This window comes from Geospiza fortis, unplaced genomic scaffold (genome assembly GCF_000277835.1).
Source record: "Geospiza fortis unplaced genomic scaffold, GeoFor_1.0 scaffold1047, whole genome shotgun sequence".
Classification (NCBI taxonomy): domain Eukaryota; kingdom Metazoa; phylum Chordata; class Aves; order Passeriformes; family Thraupidae; genus Geospiza; species Geospiza fortis.
The window spans coordinates 18,316-25,186 of NW_005054589.1; positions in this window are offsets into that span (position 1 = coordinate 18,316).

Here is a 6,871-nt window from a genome sequence, read left to right on the forward strand (position 1 = left end):
TAATGCATAGGGGGTTTACTCTTTGCATGTTACCCTGTGGCTAAACCTGTGTGACTTCACACCTGCACACCCTCAGTGTTTTCCAGATTTACTCAACAAGGGCATTTCAGCAATTTCTAGAGGCATTTTCAGGTTTAGCTTTATTTTCTTGCATAGTTTCTTAGCGATTTTCTTTCTTTCTTTTTTGCAGCTTTATTTTTGGTGGGAAGAGAACAGTTTCATACACAGACTGCAACAGCAAGGGGTACTGAAAACACATCCCTGTTATGGGATACTCAGTTTCAAAGGCCTCATACTCTGGGGATTGGCATATGGCCACTTAAAACAAACATCAGCTCTCTTGACTGTCCCTCCCCAACCTGCCCACCCTTTGCCTTCCCACCCATCTTCTAGCTGTAGCATTTTATTCAATTCCATAAAGTCTCCTACATGTACACCAAAATTGTGCATTTAAATTTTGATGAATTAGTTTTCAGACAGATCAGGTCCTTGATCCAGATCACTGCACAAATCTTTGCTGATAGCACTAGGAAGGTGATGAGGAAAGGGCAGAGAAAAAAAGAGTGTAAGCTTATCTGTCTCTGTAGAGGTTCACATTCTTGTGGGGTTGAAATATCTGTGGGACTATAGCCTTAGAAGTAAATTCTCATTTTGCACTACAGTGCATTTAAGCTGTTTTCTAGAAATACATTGCCACCTCTGGGTTCCTGAATATGCCAGTCTGTGCATGGGAGATTGAATAAGAAATTAATTTTTCTGTTGAGATGTTTCCATGTCTTACAAATAATTAAGCATTGCTTGAGGAAGAAACTGGCTCAGACTGAGACCCAGGAGCTGCCAGGATACAGACCAGTTCTGTTCATGAAACACTTTTTCTGCCAGGAGATGTATCCAGCCATTCATTCCCTTCTCCAAAAAACTCCTGAAATAATTACATTAAGTGGAGCTTCATGCTAAACAAAATTGTTTTAACACTTCCCACGTTCTTTTTCTCTCTGAAAGAAAATAAATAATTTTATTCCCAACTAAATTTGTAGTTCTCCTTTCCTACTCATTTTTCAGCCAAGAGCTAAATGAGAAAGGCAGTAATTTATGTAACCCCTCACTGCAAGTTTGGGCAGGCTCACAGACCTTTACTGATGGGTCTGGACATAGGGTGGCACCAGTCACCTCTCTGGCAGCCAAAAAGAAAACTCCTGTGGGTACCTTATGTTCTTTCACAGAAGCTCAACTCCATTCCTTTCAGCTTCCTGAGGGTGTGAAGCCTTCACCCCTCTGCCTTTCAACGCCAGTAACTTAATGTCCTTATTTTTCTACTGGGCTTCCAAGAATTAGTTGTATGTTATGTGATCTTTTTAGCAGGGCAATTTTGCTTAAATCCCAGGGCACTTAGGAAGTGCAACTTCCCTTTCCATCTACGTAACTGTTGGTCCATTTTTTCCACTAGAGCATAAGCATGCAACTGAAAACAGAGCTTTTTGGAATCTTCTGCAGCTTTCTGGAGTCATTCTTCAGATGAGCAATAGTCACCCAAATCCAACACAGATCTCCTTAAAGTATGGAGTATTTCCAAGCACTCTCATGGAAGCAACAGCACAACAGGATAATTGCAGTTTACTTGAACCTCTCTTTCTTCCAAGTCAAACAGACAATACTGAAAAAAATACAGTGATTCTTTGTCTGTGCTATTCCAAAAGGAATTTGTAGTGTCTGGTTTTCACAAGGAGAAATTAGAAATTTCTTGCTTGGTCAAGAACTGTGGTTGCAGCACACATCCAAAGGAAGTGAGTGAGGCTTGGATCAACACGGATCAGCAGATAGACAGGGCTGGTCTCAGGTACATTATAGAATATAGAGGAGATTGTAAAATATACAAGTTCACAACTTCAATCCCTTTGTAAAAGATATACCTATACATTCATATTTTCTAGAGAATTCATAGGACTTTAATAACAATATATACAAAATAAATAAACATCTCTCTAACTGCACATTTCTGTTCCTCAGCCATAGCTGCAGAGCTCATGAATTTTACTTTTTCTCTCTTTGGCAGCTTCAGAAACCCTGTAGTGTCTCATGTTCCAGTAAGCAAAAAATTAATTTGCAAGGTCTGGGCATTCAGGTAAAACCTAGTAGCAGTATTGAACTACACAGCTGGATTGCAGGTCTGCACAGAATTGACTAAATAGTGTCCGGTCCCAGCAAGGAACAAGGCTTAGTGTAAAACCAGTCATGGATTCCCAGGCAGCCACTTCTCTTTTTACAGTTCCTCAAATCCTGGTCCACAGCAAAAATGGCTGGTTTTCCCTCTGGCTGTTAGCATGATGAACGCTGGCACCCAGTCTGTGTGATGAGTGTGCTAGAACACTCCGATTGCATAGGTAAGGATGCTGGAAAATGGATAGATAAGCTCACATTTAGACTGTAGCTCTGATGAACTGGCACAAGTCTAGCTGTTTCTTCCCCTTTGAGACTGTCATGAAAATTTGCAACTGGCCCATGCCAACTGAGGAGAGAGGTTAGGATGCAAAGCATAGAATTACAATGGGCAAATGTTAATTCACGTGCATGAGGTGCCCCAGCCAAATTGGGGCAACTTGAATGTGGTTTTATACACAATTCTTATACCCTTCAAATATTCAGGTAATACATGATTTGACTAATCACTTACACCCACACTACTGATTATTAATAACAGTAAATCTCTGCAAAGCACCTGCATTTTTGCAGAATTCTTACTGCTTATCTGTTGATCCAGACATCCCTGGATTCAGTCTTGCCATAATTACTTGCTCTGATGCCAGAAGATGCTGGCAAGATGTGGTCTAAGATGCTGCTGTTATCTTGGTTGTCAAAGTCCATATTTCCAGGACTAGGTTACCCTTTAGTTTCTTTTACTTAAGCAGGAACAATACTAACTTCAGTAAAATTTCACAACTTTGTGACAATACAGTGTACAATACGAAATATGTTAACAAAATTAATACACTGTTACACTATAAAGATTAGTTGATACAATAGTCAAGGAAGATAATTTTCATAACAACTGATACACATACTTAATGAAAATAATAATTAAAAATACAGGTGGGTTAATAGTCAGCTAATGTAGATTGTGGTTTTTCTCCTCTCTGGCATTTATTTCCATTAAAGCTCATAAGCAAAGCCCTAAGCAGAAATAAATGATGGCAAAGAAGGAACAAAGCAGAGAATAAGCCTGGTCTGTAAGCAGAAGAACACTGCTTGTTTCAAGGGAGAACTGAGACTCAGAAGCCTTCTTGCTGGTAAAAAAAATCTCATTATTTGTGATAAAGATTAAAAAAATAATTAAAAAACATGACTGTATACTGGTGGTTGCCAAGAGCCAGTGTGGAAACTGTAAAAGTGCAGGGTCTGGTCTTTCACATTCCATCTTGAGCTGCCCCTCAGTCCTTTGCACTTCTGCGCTTCCCCAAATTATCTTCAGTTATCTCTTATGAATTTTCTGTAGGCTTCTCCTCTTTCTGTGCCAGGCTTTCTTAGGGAGAAAATACCTTTGTACTTCGCCAAACACAGCAACAAACAAAACAACAAGGCTTTGGATATAGGGTATCCAGAAGGATATTATAAGGTTTTAGTTTACTGATCTGTATGATTATTTTCCAGAAATCTGTGAAGGAAAATGTGCTATTTCAGACAGTTGCAGTGATAAATTTACTCTTGAAAAAATCTTCTTGAAGATTTTATCCACTAAATAGTTCTGCTTCAAAACTGCTTGTCAAACATGTTCTCTCATGTATAAATAGTACCCTTCTTATTCTTTGCTCTGCCTGCTATTCTATTTGCTGTTCCCAGCTCCTCCCTTTCTTCACATCCCTTTCTTTCCTTGTGTGTCTTTTATAGTTGCACTGTGTGTATCTTGCTTTCTCTACCTCTGTCTCCCACCTCTCTTACTCTTACCCTCCTTCTTCTCTCCTTTTTCTTTGAAACTCTATTCCCCTTGTCTTAGCCTCACCCCTCCCTTTTATCCTCCTCAGCTATTCTCTCATGGGTGGTTTTCTTCTCTTTGGTTTGTGTGGTCTGCCCTGCACATTCCAATTCTTTTCTCTTCAAGACCTAACACGTTTCACACAGTGAGGAGAGTATTTGATAAATGAATTATGCTTTGCTGCTCTGACCATTGTTTTAATAACTGCAACTTTAAATATTACGAGGTCTGTTTGTGTGTCTGGACATTTGAAACTCACTATTGTGTGGAATCGTGTCTATAAAATGAATGTCTGTCTGTGTAATTTGGAGTACATGATTGCCTTTATCACTGTCTCCAAACTTTCTTGATCACGTATCCCTCTTGGTAAAAGGCTTCAGCATACACCCCCGTTATACATACATTTACTTATTTATAAATTATGTGCTACTGAAGTTCTGTTGCTTTCCTCCTGCACACCAATGTGTTGCCTTGCATACCCCTTTGGGGTGCATGCAGCCCTCTTTGGAGATCACAGCTCTCTATCATGCCAGCCACACTGTTGCATGAGATATGCTGGTTTTGTCACAATTAAGATTCTCCTGAGAATCTGATCCATGCATGGTAGTTGGGATTGAGAGCTTTTTCTTCTCTGTTTCTGTCATGTGGGCTGTGGTTGTTTATATATTGAGAGGGATGAGGTTTTCTGGTAGGGTGCATTAGTTTGCCTAGCAAAGAGAAGATTTCAGAAACTGGAAATTTTTTTTTAAACATACAAATTCTGCAGCATTGCAAAATGCTGCAACACTGGAGAAAAACATTTAAATGCTGACATAAAAATTAATCCCTCATAAAAGACTCACTGTCAGCCATTGTTTTACCAGGTGAAGTTTGAAAGAGGGCTTGGATGTTGCATGTGCACGCGTGCACAGGAACTTTTCTCAGACTTCCCCATTCAGTGTAGCAGTTCGCTCATGCTTGGCTTTCATTCCACAAGAAGGAGGAGGAGGAGGTTTTGGGGGGAATATTCCGTTACCATAAAGGGGAGGAAGTGTTTCTGCAGCTATTGAACAAAGCAGCTAGTTAACCTCTTTCCCGACCCCGGTGCAATGGTACAGTCCCACTGCTCCTTTCTAGGGGCCAGATGCTCCTCATAGTAGTAAAATGAGGAAGAAAGGAAAACATATGTGCAAAAATTTACTACACAGCTAGTAAGGACCAGATTCCAGGAGGAGCTGAATACCTGCAATTTCTCCTGAAGTAAATTTCTTTTAGAATCAGATGGGGGGAGGGAGAGGGAGGTAAGTTGGAAGGAAAGAGGTCTGTTGTAATTGGTGTCTAGAAACCCCCACAGAGAGGATTAAGAAAGAAACTATGCTGTCTGGGAAGAAGTAGGTATATGTGACTCTGCGTATATACAGAACTGCTAGAAAAGGCTGTGCTCTGTGGAAACCAGCCCTAGCTTTTTGAACACTGAGATGTGTCACTGTCTGCTGACGATGCTTCTTTTAAGCAGAACTTTATTGAATGTGCTTTTTCCTTTTGTATGTGTACTAGTGTCTTACGTGGAAGGGAATCACGGTCACTTTCTATTGTGTGTGTTGTGAAGCTCATACTTCAAACCAAAGGGAGTTACTTTGGGAACAGAAGCCCAAAATTCTGCTCTGTGTTATCACAGAAGCATTTATGAATTGTAAGGCACTGGATTTTGATATCTTTTCTGTCCAGTCCTAATCCATGCTGTGTTTAGCTCACCGCACCCTCCCTCATTTTCTGCCACTCGGCTGTGTAACTCACTGAATGGTGGGAACGAGCAGAGGGTAATGTTGTGTGCCTCATCCGCTGGCATTTCTCTGTATGCAGCCCAGTGACATTTGCAGAATGAGTAGGTAGACTCTTGTTCTTGTACTAGCAAGAAACAGGAGACATCCAGATTCTTCAAGAAAGATGCTTTCAGTCCTTTCTTTCCACATTGGAAGGTGAGGTTCTCTTTTGGAAGAACTGAGAAACCCTGTTTGATTCACCCACATAACTGAGGTTTGTCAGTACCTAGAATCAAGGAAGCACCTTGTCTCTGTGACATTTCACAGAATTACAGCATGGGTCAGGTTGGAAGGGATCACAGGAGGGATCATCTGCTCCAACCTACCTGCTCAAGCAGGATCATCCCAGAGCACATGGCACAGGATTGTGTCCAGATGGTTCTGGAATATCTCCAGTGAGGGAGTCTCCATAACCTGTCTGGGATATCCATCCCAGTGCTCAGTCACCTGCACAGTGAAGAAATTCTTCCTCGTACTCAGGTGGAACTTCCTGTGCATCAGTTTCTGCCCATTGCCCCATGTCCCAGTGCATGGCACCACAGAGAAGAGCCTGGATCCACCCTCGACACCCTCCCTGCAGATACTTAGAGACATTGATGAGCCCCCTCTCAGACATCTTGTCTAAAGGCTAAACAGGCCCAGCTCTCTCCAGCCTGACAATAATCTTTGTAGCCCTCCACTGGACCTGCTCCTGGACTGCTGTGTCTCTCTTGGACTGCAGAGCCCAGAACTGGACACAGCACTCCAGAGGAGCCTCTTCAAGGCTCAGTAGAGAGGAAGCATTGGAGGCGGAGTAAAAGTAAGCACAGATGCACGAACTTGAGCCTGGGTTATACAGACCAACAGGAGATGGCACACAGTAACAGGGATTTCAATAATGTCAAGAGAGACTGACCAAGGATCAGACTTGTGCAGCCACACTGTCCTTCCTGACCTGAACCTGGCAGGGCTAGGGGCTGGGGCAGGGGCTCGGCCAGAGGTTGGGGCAGGCACAGCTGCGGCCACGCTCGGGATCCCCGGAGAGCAAGCGGGCAGGGAAGACTCTTTTGGAAAATCCCCCTCTGGAAGAGGCTGGCTGGGGGAAGAGGGAGGGGTTCGGCAG